General features: G+C 40.1%; 1 protein-coding gene across 11 annotated transcripts in view; it reads right to left on the bottom strand.

Annotated features, from left to right (window-relative positions):
• The window catches only part of BMPR1B (bone morphogenetic protein receptor type 1B), a 375,661-nt gene that overhangs the window by 292,066 nt on the left and 64,221 nt on the right, over positions 1-19,374 (bottom strand). For all 11 annotated transcript variants that reach the window (XM_045018526.1, XM_045018531.1, XM_045018523.1 and 8 more), the window contains exon 2: positions 15,830-15,900. The gene's annotated coding sequence lies outside the window, so the exon portion shown is untranslated. The remainder of the gene's footprint in view (positions 1-15,829; positions 15,901-19,374) is intronic.

Raw genomic sequence — 19,374 nt, 5'->3', positions numbered from 1 at the left:
GAGGGGGGAGGAGCAGGGACACAGTGCGCTCAGGGGAGGAGGTGGAGAAGAGGCAGGGCCGGGGTGGGGATTTGGGGAAGGGGGTGGAATAGGGGTGGGGAAGGGGTGAGAAGAGGCAGGGCAGGGAAGACGTTAGCTGGATCAGCAAAACATAACCCACCTCTGGCCCTGCTGCTGCCAGCTCCCACACACATGCTCTGGGGAGGAGGACAGGCAGGGAAGCGGGCTCTTGGAGCTGCTGTTTAAGGCAGTGTTTACAGTCACTCTCGCTTTGGGGGTGGGGATGTCTGTCGTGTGCATTTCAATGAGCCGTTTCCACAGTTCTATGAAGTTTACCCGAGTCAAACTGCCCAAGCTTGACAAACAGCCTTGCAGCTCCTCGCTCCCAACCAAGCCCTTGAGCCTGCTCTTCCTGCATCCCCAATCCTCCCCTCCAATTATACCCCGACTCACACCAACCCTCAGCCAGCCCCTTCTCCACTCTTCAAATCTCCCCTTCCTTAAGGGAGGGCCAAACACACCCACCATTGAAATCTGTCCCCACTGATCCCATGCGCAGTGTGAAACACTGGGGGAGAAGAGAGCTGGGAAAGCCGCAGCAGCCAGGTACTGGGAAAAGCCCTTTTCCTTTAACACTGGGAGGGAGGGAAAGGCCAAGCCTGTTCCCCGCACCTCTCACCCTCAACAACGCCTGGCTGGGAAAGAAATCCCCGACCCTCCTAGGGAACGTGGACGTGCTGCTGAGTAAATTCACTCAGTAGAGGCCTGCAACTCCCAGCATGCTCTACTCCACCTTGCTGCCGCCTTAGAGACAGAGCAAGGCATGCTGAGAGTAGCTGGGAAGAATGTTTGTTAAAATGGCAATGTATTTTGTATGAATAGTTCGTTTAAAAAGCTCCTGCCATTAGTGTAGATCATCATCAGTGTTACTGACCACATAAGGAATAGTTACAGGTGTTTATATTTTATTAACCCCCACTTCACATTACAGTTTTTAAAAAGCAAATACATTGACTTTTAATAGCATACTGTATTACTCTTTCATTTTTACTATATTACTCTTCATTTTTTTCATTTTGACTATACTTTTGTATCATTGTATGAAAAGGTTTCAGTGATGCGGCCCTCGGGCCAATGTACTAGTCCTCATGTGGCCCTTTGGGAACACTCCACAGGGAAAGAAGAGAAGACCCAAGAGTTCCATGATCATGGTCAACAGTATCAAAGGCTGCTGATGGGTATACCCAGGGTGAATTGATTTAAATAAATTGACTTAAATCACCAATTTTAATCAGGTTAGCAAGCAGGAAACCTTCATTTAAACAAGTTTAATTATTTGCATTTGTACTTTTTAGTTATTTTACTAAAGAAAGTTTCATTCTCACGGGTGGCTCACTCCATCAAGCTAGCGCAAGAGAAAGCAACTGATGAAATTAAGATGTCTTTCTCTATTTCTATGTTCTTTTCCTACAAAAACTTTGGTACATTGCAGAGGTTCTGTGTGATGTTCTACAGCTGGGTGATACAAGCTTTCCTAAACAAATTGAAACCCTAAAGTGACTTTACAACCTTCATCTTCTTCTATACAGTCAGCGATAATTTTGTTAGCTGATGTAATGTTTATTTTTTCCATCAGACAAGCTAGCCTGTGCACTGAGAGAGCCTATTTGTGATCACATCATAAACAGATTCTTTACATGCTTCTTATGTAATCAGACTCATGTTCATGGACGATGATCAGTGGTGCACTGAAGGACTATTTCGTGAAAGCCTCCACTAGTGACAGCTACAAGAACAAAAGGGTCCAGAGGTAGAAAAACAAAAATCTTTGCTCAAAATTTAATGATTTGAGGGTCTGACACTCTAGTCCTTACTTGAGCAACACACCCCATTAACATCACATGCTGTACCAATGTACCGGCAAGCTTGGATAATGACAGCAAGAGTGCTGCTTGATTAAGAGCTGCTGTTTCAGACCCTGAATAAGAAACACTTTGGAATTCTTGAGACTAACACAGTATGACCTGTGACAAGCAAAATTATTTCAAGTAAATATATTTATTGATGTAGATAGTTTGGATTGCAGCTTATAAAACTGAGGCATCTGAACACTGCTTCTTTTTCACCCCCAACTAATCCTGACCATGAAAAGTGTGCTAGAGAAAGAAAACTATTTTCACCCAACATCACTTCATCTCTTCCTTTCCTAAATGAATCTTTGTCAAATCTACTTCCCATGAACACCTATCTTTTCTTTAAATCCACTTCTTTTTAATATTCTATTCTGGAACATAGTTACTTTTGACAAGCTTCACCAACACCACATCTACCACAACACCCCACAAGTGGTGAGTAAAACATAGAAGAAATACAATTTAAAAGTGAGAAATAGATTAAATGAAAGCGGAGGAGAAAATTTTTAACCCTTTGTTGCCAGGATTTCCTGATGTGAAATATGAATGCATCATGCATCCATTGGAATTCCCATCAGCCCTCAGAAATTAGGGCCTGATTCACCATCCGTAGTGCTGAAGATGTTTAGTATCCTACAGATCTTGGCCAACACCTCATAAAATTGAGTGTTCAGTTACTAAGACATTCTGTCGATTAAGTCTCTCAATTTAATCAGGTTTAGATAGTGAAACAACGTAACAGTCAATTTTGTGAAGATTCACTGAAGTCAATGAGAATTAAGGATGCCACAGATCATGCCTTTAAGCCTTGATTCAAAACCCACTGAAGTCATACACTGAATGCAGTGATCAGACCCTTAACCTTATCTGAAGATCCATTCACCTTTCCTATATGCTGTTATACAGCTGGCATATTCATGCCAACTTTATTATGTCACCTTGTAATCTACTGTGCTCAGTTTAATCGGACTGAACACTGGAGCATTTGATGAGTCCCGATAACGAATGTTCATCCTGATTTGTGCAATGCACTCATAGGTGGTGCAGATCGCTATTGTTTTAAACAAGGTTTCCAAGTGTAATTTTGGCAGCTAAACAGGAGCATACATCACAATTGAAGTACCACATAATGATTTTAGATTTTTTTTTAAACTTTGGGAATCAGATCTGAAAGTCCTCAAACAAGTTTGCTGCTCACCTATCTGAGCTGACATTTAACTACATACATACTAATAGGGAAAGCTGAATAGAAAGGACGTTAAATAGAGAGAGACAAGGTGGGGGAGGTAGTATCTTTAACTGGACCAACTTCTGTTGGTAAGAGAAAAACTTTCAGACCACCTGAAGACTTTCAGAAGACCGGAAGAAGAGCTCTGTGTGGCTCAAAAGCTTGTCTCTCTCACCAACAGAAGCTGGTCCAATGAAAGATATTACCTCACCCACCTTGTCTAATATCCCGAGACTAACATGGCTACAACTACAGTGCAAAATAAATATATAGTAAATCAGAGTCTTAAATGAAAGCAATTTTCTTCTGTAGTAATGTATTTTTCATTAATTTCTTTTATTACTGCAACAGCAATCAGTGGTATTAAATGGAAAGAAAATCCCTTAAAGCGAACTTAGTGGACCTCATAAGAGACTCTTTAAAACCTTATAAGCAGTTTATATGTGGATTTTAAATGCTTATTTCAAAATCCATGGTGTTTTTGGAACAATTTTCCAAATCTCCATATTTGCCAGCTCTAATTTCTTAAAGAATAAAAATACTGTTTCATCACAAGGACATGGTGGTATACAGGCCAGAGCTCAAAAGCGCCTTAGGATTGTCTAGGAACTGTTGTAATACTGGACGTTATCCTGTTTATAATCCATCATTCCCCCCAATCAGAGGGTATCCCTGAGTGCTGCAACCCTTTGTCTAGGAACCTTGAACACCTCTCTGAGCATTGTTTACAATTGTGAAAATGTTTTGCATCCCCAAGAAACTGAAGCATGTTGTTATGTGCTGCAAGGACCCAAATGCCAAAACCTGAAAACCACATGAAATAAAAAAGGGAAAAAATGGTTGTTTATGAACCTGAGATTTCCCCACCTGGTCTCACATTTGCTAAAATATGTATTGTTCTCCTCCTCTTCTTTAGTAGATAGGGATATCTTCTAATTTTATTATCTCAGCTACATCACCCATCAAGGGAAGTAGTGCTTTACTCAAGACTTATGAAACAATATTTAAGAGCAATGACTCTCAAAAACAACAAAAAACCCTTTGTAATTTTTCAAGAACTCTAATGGTATATTATGTTGTGTTTGTTTTTTCCCCTCAGATATGTTTAATTAAGTAAATGTTTTCTCTAAATTGTACTGGCCTGGAGTGTATCGTAGTTTGATGTTGTGTTAATGGTTTTAACTAGTTGAGTATGTTGGAAGAGACCATAACATTTTCAGCTCAAGGAATATGTCTAATATTGGAAACGCTTGAATGGAACATATTTTGTTGACTGGATTAAAAAAATGACACATAGTTAAGAACTTCTTTAAGAGTTCTATTATAGTATGTCACACAGGTTTTTAAGATAAATTGGGTCATGTAACACCAGTGCCTACACCTTCGGATGTTCCAATTGCAATATACTAGCCAGCATATATCAGTACAGCTGCCATACATAACTCTCAGTCTCCTAAACATCAACAGCCTGAATGTCCCCTCACACTGGTGCAAAATCAGGAGTAATTTCAGTTAAGTCAACGAAAGTACCTTATGATAAGCCCAGTAAGTGAAGGGGATTATCAAGCCCCATCTCTGTAAAGCAGACTTCCAAAATGTGTAGCAAATGCCCAAGATCACTAGTTGCAGCCTGCTGCATGTTTTAAAGATATTAGTTTCCAGAGACATTTCTTGCTGTACTTAAAATGGGGAATATTGCTAAAACTGGCAACAGCCCTGGAACTAGAATGAACAAGTGCTCCCAATACAATACTGAAAACAGACATTTTTCAAGTTCTTCAGTGCAATGCATTTTACACTGCCTGTTAATTTGTGTTTATCTACTTATCGGAGTTAGTCAAAAAAATTTCAGTCAGAAAAAAACCCGATGAAGTTGTGTGTGTAGGGAGAGATCTTACTTACACATAATTATTAAATACAAAGCTGTATTTCTCTGTGTACTGCCTACATCATTAAAATGTTAGTAGTCTCATAAAAGACAGTTACAGATACTATGATATGCTAATGCTTTCAAGCAGAAAGCCGGTATTATTTACCTTTCTATAAATTGAAAAATGAAGTACAGTCGAACCCATTTATCTCGACCTCGGTTAACTTGCCAATCCTATTAAGTCGACGTTTTAGAAGTGGAACCGCCAAACTCCCTCTTTGTCTTATCGGTTTCTCATCGGTTATGTCGATTCTTTAATCTCGCCGAACCCTAATATCTCGAGCACAGAAGAGCGCCGAATATGCCACTAACCGAGGTCGAGATAAATGGGTTCGACTGTAACTCCGGCGGCGGCCCTGCCCGGCTCCTGCCGCATCCCTCCCCGGCCACGCGACTCCTGCCCTAGCCCCGGCTCCCCAGCCGCGCGGTTCCCCAGCCGCCCGGCTCCCCGCATCCCCGACCCACCGTGTCCCCAGCTGCCCGCTCCCCGGCTCCCCAGCCGCGCTGTTCCCCAGACGCCCGGCTCCCCGCGTCCCTGGCCGCCCGGCTCCCCACGTCCCCGGCCGCCCACTCCCCGGCTCCCCAGCCCCGCGTCCCCAGCCCCGCGGTTCCCCGCGTACCCGCCCGCCCGGCCCCGCTTCCCGGTCCCCGCTTCGCCGCCCGCCCGGCCCCGCTTCCCCGGTCCCCGCTTCTCCGCCCGACCGCCCGGCCCCGCTTCCCCGGTCCCCGCCCGCCCGTCCCCTCGTACCCCATCCCCGCTTCGCCTGGTGCCCGCCCTCCCTGCCCCGCTTACCCGGTCCCCGCTTCGCCTGCCGCCCGCCCACCCAGCCCCGCTTACCCGGTCCCCGCTTCGCCTGCCGCCCCGCCCGCCGCTTACCCGGTCCCCGCTTCACCTGCCGCCCGCCCCGCTTACCCAGTCCCCGCTTCGCCTGCCGCCCAGCCCGCTTACCGGGTCCCGCTTCTTTGGCTGCCCGGCTCCGGGTGCCCGGCCCCACTTCCCCGTCCCGCTTCGCCGGATCCAGCCACGTGCAGGCACCGCGGTAAGGGGGCAGGGAGGGGGTGTTGGAGAGAGGGCAGGGGAGTTCAGGGGTGGGGGGGTGGATAGGGGTTTATCTCGATCATCGGTTATCTCGACGCTTTTTGGCAAACCCCTAGGCCGGCGACATAACAGGGTTCAACTGTATTATGTTTATTGTTATAGCTTGGAGTCAAACATTTATGTATTGTCTAGCACAAATTTTCACATTTCTAGCTTTGTGTTAGAGAATGTACGGAAACTAAAGATATGCAAAACTTTATGTGCATCTTGCTATATTTTTTAATAATTGTTTGATTTGTTTTTTAAATCTGTAACATTTTGTATTTATTTTGAAACTTCCAAGTGACATGATGGCTTCTGTTTATGGGTATTGTAATACATCAAATTGCTATTAGATTTGTTATTTGTTTGGGAATGATTACAACAAATCTGTAATTATTTAAATGCTAGTTACAGCTGAAAAGCCACTAAAATCCAAATGATAAGAAACATATATTACATCTGCTTTCCATAACAAAAACTCAACATTGGATAAAGATTAAACATTTGTTCCTATTTATCTAACTCAGTGCTCCCAATATTCAAGCCCAACTTCTGAGTTTAACTGCTTATTACAAAACAGTAATATTTCTTAGCGGCAAAAAACTTGATATTGAGATAAGATTGCAAAATCCATGCTCCAGTGAAGTATGTCTAAAATAAAAGTAAAGAAAATAAAGTACTAACGCCAAACTTTTAAAAAAATGCAAAGAAAGAAAATAAGAACTTGAAAAGTGGTTAAAACTTTACAACTACATTTTCTGTGAAATGGTGAACACGAAGTAACTCAAACAATTTGATGTGTGATTAAAAAAACCAACTCAGTGTTAATAGGGTTACCAACCTTCCAGGATTGCCCTGGAGTCTCCAGGAATTAAAGACTGATCTTTAATTAAAGATTATGTCATGTGATGAAACCTCCAGGAATATGTCCAAGCAAAACTGGCAATCCTAAATGTTAACCCTGTCTAACCAACGGAACCTCTCTAAAGTCAGAAAACTGACTCAGTAGGTATATATCACTTTGTACATGTTGCCGCAGAAATTAAAGGCAGAACCTTTTAGTAACTGAGATTGCAATAAATACACACACCACACCACAATCACTCACCACAGCAAGAAAAACAGCAGCAAACATCACTACAGTTTGTCTTCACAAACTAATCTGTACCAATATAAAATTTCTCTGTTTGTTACAGAGTATGTTCTAAAGCCCACTTCAGTCATTAAGTGTCTTTCCATTGACTTCATCCTCTCCTCCATGAAGTCTTCAGGTTTTGGGGGACCATTTAATACAGCAATCAATTTAAAAAAAATCTTATAAAAATTTACATATGCATAGAAATCAATTAAAGTAGAGAGTGAGTAACAAATGCTACTTTAGCCAAGTTAGAAGCAGCTCTACAGGGCTAACCCTAACAAGGAGATTGGGATAGTGAGCTGGCAACCAGGCATCTTTATGGAATGCACCTTTGCAGAGGGTCAATGCACCAAGGCCTATGCACCAAATAAGTCCCACTGAAGTCCTCAAAAGGGGGCTTCTCCTCAAGCCCCTAAATTTACACTAGCTAAAGCTGTGCTTTTCAATGAAGCTGTAACAGTAATATGTTTTGTGAAACCTGTGATCAGATAATCTTAATAAAGTTGGCTAGAGAACTCACTAAAAAGCCTGAATATAACCAGTTATTACTTAGGACCTGAGAATTTGTATTTCCTTTCTACATAAACCAATGGGAGTTTGCCTAAGAAAGGACAAAGATTCATATCTATAATCCTAATTTAGACTCCACTTTTCCATTCCAGTAACTGACATTCTGCAATGCTCATACCCACTTTTATACTAGAGATTTTAAGAAAATTTTCTTGTCATATTACGGGAAAGAAACAGCCTGAAAATATCACAACCACTTGCTACATGTGTTTTAAGATTCATGCTGTATAACTACAGACCAATTTTGTTGATATGTTTTAAGAGTATAGGCCAAACTTTTCAAAGGGGCCTAACCAGTGTCAAAGTGTCCAATTCCCATTAACTTTCAATGGGAGGTAGATACCCAGCTCTTATAGGCTCCTTTGAAAATCCCAGTAATAATCATTGTAATTTTAATCTGTGATAGTAACAATGGCAGCATTTCAAGTCTAATTTTAGAAGAGGAAAAAGTAAAAAAGGTCAGTAAAGACTAGTAGCCTCACACGATTTGACACAGAAAAATAAAATATCATCTAACTAATAAAACATTCTTACAGCACCTGGATTTTGTGCTTCTGAAAATAAAAACAAATACTGCACAGAAAAGAAGAACACATATGTAGTTTTAAATCAGAGTCTGCATAGTTAGCTACACAAAATAAACTCTGTGAGGTTCCCACTTTTGCAAGCTGATGCCTGTCACAAGAGAAAAAAGAGTTATGTTTGTAATAAGGTAAATACAACTCTATTTGACAAACACCTTTGAAATATTTAAGAAACAAGGTATGCTAAAACTTACTTTTGAATGCCAATTACATCCACGATAAAACTTAGTTAGCCTTTTCCATATTAAAAAAATCTAATATACTGTATTAAGTAAATATTAACTGTTCAATAAATGCTTAAACCTCTCAGAAAGCACAATATTGAGTGCTATTAGACACTAGCAGTTGCATGGTTACTATTCTTTTCCCAAAATAGCAATAAGCTTCAGGTGCATTTTATAAAAGCTAAGAAGTTACCGGTCATTTAAGTTTTGTCACTATCAAAAATAAATTCCTTCTGAAGTTATGCCAAAATGACTTAAAGAACACTGGTAGTAGTCATGCGGCACCCTGGCTATTTTATAATGAATTCACTCATTACTATGCGAGCCTGATCATTCTCAAGAGTCCTTCCTAGGTTGGTACGATAACCCATTCTGGATTTTTTTAAATCCATCTGTGTGTACACAGAATGTGTTGACCATATTTCTTTTGAACTCTGCCAACAATCTCCTAATCACACTCACAAATGTTTCTGATATTTTACGTCAGGAAGAACCAAATGATCCGTTCCCCGCCTCCCCCTCTTTTAGAAATAAACACCAACATATTTTAAAATTAAAAATAAAATAAAATAAATAAATATCAATCTTATATCAGGATTAGCCTCCTTGACCACCATCATAACGGTAACTAGTATCCTAAAAGGGACATGACTTTGTTGTTGAGTCATTACTTTTGAATAATTAATTTGTTCCTGGAATTTAAATTAAAGTCAACAGAGAAATAGATACACAAACATATAATTGCTTACCCTTAATTTTAAAGAGGGCCATAGCCTCAAAGAAAGATACAGAGAGATTAAATTACTCAGAACACTTTGAATGACTTTTAAACAGATGTAGCTACATTTCAAACATCTGTGTTTCACATAGGCATTAAGCCCCCGTTGCACAAACTACTTGTTGTTTCTCAACACTTATTTGAATAATAGTGTCACCACAAACTAAACATGTTTGAGACTAAATTACTTATATGTCTGCTGGGAATAATTATAAAATTAGCTCATTCTAATTAGCACTTGTGGGTTTAAAACATAAAATACCAGGTGAAATAATAATCCAAAATGTCAACCATGGGTTGGCTCATGTACGTGAGACTTTGATTTTTCTCAATCCAACGATATGATCTCTAAGGAAGGCTTAGTCCTTGACTTGTGTCTCATAATTCTGTAAACAATTATTCCCATTTTTCAGTCTCCTGAGATTCTTTTATTTATTCATCACAGCAACAGACTACGTATTATTTAAATAATTACATGAAAGAAGCATGAACCATTAATAATCAGAATGTAAAATCTTGAAATGCAGGCCATGTCTTAATTTCAAAAATTAAAATATTCCATTCATAATACATGGTTACACCTAAGCAACAACACACACCCAAGAATTTTGTTTATCTTGGATACCACAATGCTTTAGGGTTGCCAGTATTTAAAGGTCCCAGTTCAAGAAAGCACTTATGCATGTGCTTAGGTACATACCTATTCAGGACAGCATGCACTTAACTTTAAAAGCACGTGCTTCAGTCCCACTGACTTCAATGAATCTAATTCTAAATTATGTCCTTCAAGAAGAAAAATCATCACACTGTCACAATGCTTATGTTGTGGCATCTTGATGTGGCACGTCAGGCATTTGTGGGTAAAGCAGTTATATTTTGAGGTACCGCAAGTTCCAGTGAATGCCAATGACAAGGTATCCCAATATAAAAGAATATTCGAGAAAGACAGTATTATAATACGAACATGCCAAAGTTCAATAAATATAGTCTCAATCAACTGAAGTCTTATTTCTCTTCTCTCTCTTGTTCAAGACCTTCCACACACACTTTTCAGTAACTAACTCGCATTTTTCCAGCATTTTCCTGATAGTTCACTATCTTCCTCCATCCTCTTCTCCTCAACCTCCCACTCCCCTCCCCCTCCGCCACACTGATTGTCACCACTCTGTTTAGGAGCCAGATCTGCACATGGTGTTCTATACAAAGTTACAGTATTTAAGTCCACTTGAATTTGGCCTCTGGGTGGAAGCATGAAAAAAAAATTAACTTGCCTGCAAGTAGCAAAGAAAAATATTGATGAAAATCTGCCCTTTTTAGAGAGAGAGATTAAATTTTATTATAGTAATCATTTGATAAATTGAGCTCACTTAATTTGCAGCTACACCATCTCCAGCTAAAGTCTCCTTCCCAACTCCTCCCCCCAGACTGTACCATTTCTTACATACACTGTAATACAAAACTTCATTTGAGGTGAATGGTTTTTACTTCATTTTGGTAGTTAGTATTACAGTATTGCTAGTCTGAATTTAATTTACTATCCATATATATGATATGTCATATGCACTTCCAAAGTTATTCATGTCTAAGACAGGTGGAAATAAATTACTTTTTTTTAAAGTATACACAGTTTTCTTTTTAAATGCCAAAATACTCTCTTACATATACACATAGTAGGTAAGTATTTCAAGCTGCACTAAAAACAACAACTAATAACAACAACAATAATGAAAGAAAGCGAACATAGTCTATTAACAAAATTGGGTTTTTATAATATTTATCACTGCTGCCAAGGGCACAATAATTGAAGTGTGGATTTCACGCTCTTGTGACAACTGAATGAACTTATGTGAAACAAATAACTATGACTGATTAAAGCCAGGAGTATTCAACTGTTTTCTTTTTGGATCTTACAAAATACTGGTGCTGCTCTTCACTACTCATCTGCAGAGTGATTCATGCTAAATGTATGTGTAACAGATTTATTTTCTCTTTTTTCCACCCCACTCAGAAGTCTCAGAAGAATCTCAATTATATTAATATTTATATGACTATATTACAACAGGTCTGTGATAAAATATACAGGAAGCTTGTTATAAAATGACATGGGGTATGTCTACATACTTGCCAACCCTCCAGGAGTGTCCTGGACTCTCCAGGAATTAAAGATTAATCTTTAATTAAAGATAATGTCATGTGATGAAACCTCCAGGAATTCGTCCAACCAAAGCTGGGATCCCTAGCTGAGAGTGGGCCACCCATCCCAGGTAGACAGACCCGCACTAGCAGGGCTCAAGCTAGCGTGCTAAAAATAGCACTGTGGGCATCCCGGCTTGGGCTAGAGCTCAGGGTCTCGAGCCCTGGGGGAGGGGTCAGGTAGACTTGAGAACCGGAGCCACAAAATCCACTCTGCTATTTTTAGCCTGCTAACTTGAGCCCTGCTAGTGCGAGTCTGTCTACCGGGAGTGGGAGGCTTGCTCCCAGCTGCAGTGTACATACTCCCATGGGGCTTTGCAAGGGTTTAATAGAATAGTTGTTCATCTGTTAGACCTAATAGTTACATGGGGATCCTTTTACTAGCAATAAACAAATACATTCTTCCCTCTCCAATTGTTCCTGCGTTTCCTTCACTGGGGACGTTTTAACACAAGAAAATATTGATTCTCACGTTCTATTATAATCCATCCTGATAGGCATTTTATCGATTTTCTTAAAACTAAGACCTTTCGTTAATAGAGTCATTTTAAAATACAGGATCATTTTCTCTTTTGAAATTTGGATTGTTTGTGTGCCACCTGAGTGGGACCAAGGAGCAAGACCTGCCCTTAACTGTCTAAAAACGTCCTGCATGCATAACAAGTTCCTGTACTCCACGGCATTTTAAGAGATGTGTTTGGGGCAAAAGTCCTCTCCCCAGCACTAATCTTCAACTGGCATATGATTGTTTGGTACCAGATGCCACTGGTGTTAAGTTACAGCAGTCAGAGATACTCTATCTCAAATGAGAGCCAGCACAGATTAGCCCACAGGATCAGAGTCATAATCAGCATAAAGGATATGTTTGGAGAGGAAGAAGGGACCTCTGCTCCACTCTGCTAATCCTCATTGTACCCTCTCACTCCCCCAAATCCACATCTTTCCACTCAATTAGAACGATAAATTATTATTGAGCCCCAATCATGTGTTCTACGCTACAGATGACATGAATATAGAGACCATCCCTGCCCCAAAGAGTTTTTGATTTAAAAGTCTGTCTTAGAAGAGAGAGTTAACACTGGCTGATCACACGTAGGAGTTAAATTAAGTCAGAGCAGAATGTTGCTTTTGCACTGAAAGTCTGTGGATGTTTCTCCATCATTTAATGAAATCAAGGATGAGTTAATTTTTAGGAGCAATCTTTTTTGGGGTGATGGTGAGTTTTTTGGGTTTTTTTTTAAATGATGACTTTTATGGGAAATTTCCCCAATCCTGCAGCTGCTGCCACTGCCATTGTAAAACTTATTCTTACCAGAAAGGATAAAATGTGCTACTTAGATGCTTGTGTTAACTCCTCTCTTTCAGTCAGCTGACAGACATTAAAATCAGTGGAGTTATGCCAATTTATCTCAGTTTAGGATTCAGGGTATATAAGGATATCCATGTGATACAATAATGATCCAAGGTTCTGTAGTGTAAGAAGTGCCAACGATGATTACGTTACTTTACATTTGAGACAAATATAATCAACAAAAGAATAACTGACTACTTTGAGTCTTTATTGACAGCACAATACTCTAGAGATTATAAAAGAACAATACTATGAATAATGCAGGCAACAAATTTATATAATCCCTATTCAAAATGCAATGGACAACTAGAGTTGAAGATTGTTTAGTCAGCATCTTCTTGTAGAGACAGCAAATATAAAAAATCAAAACATATAACTCTGGATGTTTTGTTTTTTATTAGCAAAGGAAATAATAGTATCTCCATAGTACTGGAATGCAATTTAGTGATTATGACACTATTATTCTTTATTGGTCTATTTGAAGGATTATCTAATTTTCCCATAAGTGTCTTGCTCCTTCTAAAAATATCCATTAAATTGTTTCCTCTAAAGATGTTCTTAATTTGCTGACAGAAATGGTGGACGTAAAACCAAGTTTAACTATGTAAAGTGTATTTATGGTTTCAATTTTTCTCCATTTAACCTCTTTTAAAAAAAGACAAAAAAGTAGCCAAGATATGCTTAGTGTAAATGCTATCCCTAAGGCATAAGAACTGCTCTCCCTGTGCATCCCGTGGGGTGCATGACACTCCAAAAGGGAAAAGAAGAAAGTAGGAGCACTGCTTTACACCCAACAGAGCAAACTGCGTGCGCAAGGGAGAGTAAGCTGCATCCTCTGAAGTGTTACTTCCACTGTACATCTGGAACAGCTCAGATCCGCAATGCCCCCAATGGAGGCCTGTGCATTAAAAGGTGTAATTGAGTCCTGACACACATTAGACACATACAAATACTTTAGTACACTAGGTACCAAGTACAGTTAGTATATTAGGTATCAGAATTTTAGATGTGTAATTTTAGTATATTGGTGTAAATGAGTACTTCGCTGCAGTAAACAATCACATCATATACTCCAGGAAATACACACTATGAGCTCAATTAAATCCTGACTCAGGCAAAATTCCCATGTAGAGTAACATGAATTCCGCCGGAATGAGACTAGATTTGGGCAATATTAGTTAATTTACAGATTACTACTGGTACCTTTTCATCAAGGTGACAGTACAACTCTCTCCCCTGCACTAAACTAACACCTGAATGTATGACCTTACAGTCGGTAGGTTACAATGCTAAAGACTGAAAAACAATGTTATCGCTATAGCAGGATTTCCCTCCTCCTCCTCCTCAATTCACTATACTTAATTGACATTTTACTAAATAGCAATTTAACTGTGAGCATTTGGGGCTACATTTAAGTCAGACTAAGTAGATTGTTGATGCAATTGTACTGGTATGCAGCTACCTTAAAGCATTATAGCTTAATCCCCTTTTCTACGGGAATAAGATTTACCAGGCACTTTATACAAATACAACTCCATTCACACTAGGAGTACTGTACAGCTTTAAATACACTGGTATATTTAAAGCGGTACAATTTGTATGTGTAGACAGGCCTAAGACTTTAAAGGTGTGCGCGCGCGCACACACACACTTTGTGACTAAGTTCTGCGTTGCTTTGCAGTAGTGTGGTTCATGTTGTTTTATGTAGTATATGAGAGAACTTTTTAAAAGTATGACCAGGCTTTCCTATCTTACCAGCTGATCTAAATGTTAATATAAAAACAGAGTATTCATAGTGCAGTACAACCAAGGGGATGCTAATGCAAGTCTAATACGGATGTTCAGTTGTGTGCTACAAGCAGGCTTCAAACAAGGCCAAGGGGAAATAAGGAAAGACAATGGGATTACGAGAATTTTTAAATCAAAGTCTTCTCTTATCAGTGTGGTCATTGTGAGGTACAGTCACAAACTGTAATATTTTAGGGCTACATCGTGCCTTTTGGCACAGCCCTAAGCAGGGATGCTGTGTAGGCTGCACTACTCCAGGAGTAGCCCTGGGAGGCACTGTGGCTAAAACACACTCTTCTGCAGCACAACTCCCATTCATCCCAGGGAGGAAAGAGGTAGGAGTTTGCTGCTGTTGTAGGCCAGCAGCAAATTACAATAGCCCAACACTGGATGAACTGACAGCCAAAGTTCTGCCCACTCTGTACCACTCTCCACTAACCTGCTACTAAATGCACAGTAACAGTTTGCTCCTGTGCAGTCCCAAGGTAGCAAATAACAGGGATGTAGGAGAGGGGGCTACTCTCCCTTAACAACCACGGGCAGGTATGTAGTCAGAGAAGAACGCAGTCCTTAGAGAACTTGTATAAAAGTTACGTGCTATCATCCATTAATGCACCAAACGACAAAGGACTGGTACATGTTTCTGTGTGTGTTTTTTTTTAAGAAGTGTATATAGGATATGGAATTCTAACTCAAGAGCTCTTACAGTCTGTGCAAATGTTTGATGAAGAGAACCACAGCTGAACAAGCCAATATTTAAAATTCAATGGAGTATAGAAAATGCCAGAAGTTACTAATCATGTAACAAATTGATATCCACTTTGTCATGTTGATCTACACCTCCTTTCTTATCTCCAGGGGTTCTACTGATACCTGTGGTAGAAGTACACATTCCATTCATTATACAAATTATGTTATCACATACTTCACTTTAACTTACTGCTAAAGCACAAAGTTAAAAAACTTCACATCACACACCTCCATTGACAAACTTACTATAAACTCATAATAATGAATATTATTTTATCTTTACCAATAGATGTTGTCTTACCTTTATCAAGTTAACCTGAAATGTCCCTTTCTCCTATTCAGTTCCCAGGAACAAAAGAAATGAACTCCACCCTATGAACAAAGAAAAATTTAAAAGTGATTGACAATGTGCTGAAAGTAGTTTAACTATATTACTACCATTAAAAAAAGACTCCATACCAGGGTGTCAAGCATATGGCTCACTGACCAGATGCGGCCTATAGACCAGTTTCATCTGGATTCCCATGAATCTTTGGGCTTGTCTGCACAACTCTGGAGTCTGCACTATAAGTGTGTTGGGCTCTAGCTCCCCTGCTAGCCTGCATTGATGTAGCCACTGTTTGAAACAAGACTACATCATTGTGCTCTAAGGAACATTTAGTGTATGCCAGCAGGGTCCACACAGGGGAATAAGGGTGAGTTCACACTGGAACACTACATATCGCAAGGTATGTCATCAGGCCCACCATATGAAAATTGTTTGACACTCCCTCACCCCCATCCTGTACTGTCTTCTTGTAAACATGTAAAACTATAACATCACTTGCGGGAGAACCCAAAGACTATGCATGGCTAGCTACAATAGAACTTCAGAGTTACGAACACCAGAGTTACAAACTGACCAGTCAACCACACACCTCATTTGGAACCGGAAGTACGCAATCAGGCAGCAAGGGGGGGGGGGGAGAAGCAAATACAGTACAGTGCTGTGTTAAACAAACTACTAAAAAAGCAAAAGAAAAGCAGCATTTTTCTTCTGCATAATAAAGTTTCAAAGTATTAAGTCAATGTTCAGTTGTAAATTTTTGAAAGAACAGCCATAACATTTCAGAGTTACGAACAAGCTCCATTCCTGAGGTGTTAATAACTCTGAGATTCTACTGTAAATAGTCATTACAGCATTTCAAATGTGACACTTGAGGACTAGCGTTTGATAAAATGAAGCACATGGATGGCAAAATATTTAGCAATACTGTATCAATTATGGGTGGAAAAGATTTACATTTTGCAATTTATGCTTATCATCTCATCTTCCAAGAGAACTTGCAGAATGCATGCATTGCAACTCATCCGGTATTCTCTGAATGGATGAGTGTTACCTTCATGCCTCAGCCCCCACAGGTCCAGGGTAAACCAGCACAGATGTCATTAAATTAATTTCTATAGCACTGATAATTCACAAGATTTACAAACCAAATCCTTCTCTGGCTCCCATGATGGCAGAACTGCACAGACCTAACAGGGAGCTGAATCAGAAATGTATAGCAGCAGAGGTTGTCAGTCCCAAACAGCTGTTTGGTCATTATGTGCACGCTTCTTAAGCTACAATTTGGTTCAAAATCTGTCTACTTCCTCTCCAACTAATCACCAATAAAACAGAGGTTGCTTCAAGACAATAGTCTCACAAGAGAAGTATGACAGAACAGTACCAGTGCTTAATTTGTAATGAAAGAGGTGCCAGGGTTCATGCAATTTTTTTTTTTACTTTCAAAGCTGACACAGCAAGCCCAGAGGTGCTGGGGCTATGAACTGCCAAGTCGAGAGGTGCCGAGGCTTAGCCCTGGCAAACCCTGGCACAAATTAAGCACTGATTATTACTAGAACTACTGTTGGCATTAGGGTAGAGCCAAGAGGCCCTAATCAGATCATGGCCCCAAACACAGAGTACATTGTATGAGGCAGTTAGTGCTCCCAAGAACGTACAAAGCACAAGGCAGTTAGTGCAACAAAGAGCATGCAGTTTCCAGTAAGATTGGATGTGACGTGGAAGTGTAACAAAATGGAGGGAGTTGCAGAAGGTAGCCAAAGGTAACAATGTAGTTACAGAGGCTCAAAAAATCCAGTTTAAAATGAAATGCAGTGTAAACAAAACAGGAGATATTAATATCAATAGTCCCTGCTGGCTACCAGCCTAGCCATTATCAGTTGGCAGTTTACCATATACCTCCTGACAGAAGTAGGTCTCGAGAAAGGATCTGAAGAAGGATAGAGAAGTGGCTTTACAGATGCATTTGTGGACTAGTTGCCCCTTGTGCGTGGAGTCGTGAAAGAAAATGTGAAGTGGGAAAAATGAACAAATAAGCAATTTAGACTAGCATCATTGGTGAAGTTGAGTCAATGGCAAGACTAAAAAGGGGACGACATAGTCAGAGCCACAGGCCAGAAATATGTTAGTAGCAGCATTTTGAGAATGCACCTAAAATTGGTAACGTGGATGTGAGGAAAGTCAAAACGGAGAAGAAATTTCTGCACACGAAAAAGGCAAGATCTCGAAAATGTTACAGAGAAAGCAGAAGCAAGATCTGGATATGGCTTTGGATACATGGGCTAAAGTGAGGGCAAACTTGAAGAGAATACCCAGATTTACAGGCCTGAGTGGATGATGGCGTTGTCTACAGTAACAGAGAGAAGGGATAGAGAGAATAGGACAAAGAGGTCAGTTTTGGCCCTGCTAAATGTACATTTCTGCAACGGATATCAGAAGCAGGATGAGTTGCAGGAGTGAATGGAGAGAGTCAGAGCAGGAGAGGAGAGGAGAGATTTGAGAGACATCAACATAAAGGCATGTGAGCAATGAGATCACCTAAAGAAATACAGCAGAGAGATAGTAGAATGAAGCCAAGGATGGATCCCTACAGGTGCCACAAAGAAAGTGAAAGAGGGGAGAAGGATTCACTAAACAGAATTCTGAAGAACAGACACTGAAATAGGAAGGAAACAAGGAAAAGAGGGACTCAAGAAATTCATAGAAAAATATTTTAAGAATTAGGAGGAAAGTCAACAGTATAAAAAGCCGCAGAGAGATCAAGGAAGATGAGAATGGAGAAGTGTCCTGAGAATGGATTAAAGTCTGTAAAAAGGCTACTGGAGACCTCAGCAAGAGCAGTGTCAGAGGACTGGAGAGAAAGGAGTGAAAACAGTTTGAAGAGTATCAAGGACAAAGTTGGAGAAGGATGGATCAATCAATTGGTTTATAAATGCCAGGAGTGAGATGGAGTGGTAATTTCAGTGGGAGGGCAGGATGAAGGGAGGAGGGATTTTGGATGGAGAAACCAAAGCATGCTTGTATTTTGAGAAGAAGCATCTTGATGAGAGAATGGGGGTACAGAGAAAAGGGAAGTAGAATATGGCAGAAATAGAGGTCATGAGGGGCAGTAAAACCAAGGCTTTTACTTCTTTTGATTCATATAACTATTTCCTGAACCACTACAGTATTGCCTTAGAGGCTGACATCACTCATTTAGCCTCTCTAAACCCTTTCACAATGCCCACTGCTTATCTTATCTGAAGTAGTGCTACACATATCAACATACAGTCAAAGCCTGGGGATTGGTTCTCCCTCATTTCCGCCCCAAACATCAACCAAATATTTATCATCTCCTTCATAGTATTGAAGCAGCCAGCGCTACCACAAAGGACATGGAAAGAAGTGGCTTTCTGATAATCACTTGATTCAAACAGCATGTCCTTGGTTTTAAAACTGCATGTTTTGAAGTCTGAGTTTATCAGTTGGGCATCCAGCAGCTGTTCTATTACATTGTTCAGGAGAAGAAATTAACTTTGTCA

Source organism: Mauremys mutica, chromosome 5, assembly GCF_020497125.1.
Source record: "Mauremys mutica isolate MM-2020 ecotype Southern chromosome 5, ASM2049712v1, whole genome shotgun sequence".
Lineage (NCBI taxonomy): Eukaryota > Metazoa > Chordata > Testudines > Geoemydidae > Mauremys > Mauremys mutica.
This window is presented reverse-complemented; position numbering and strand designations above follow the sequence as displayed.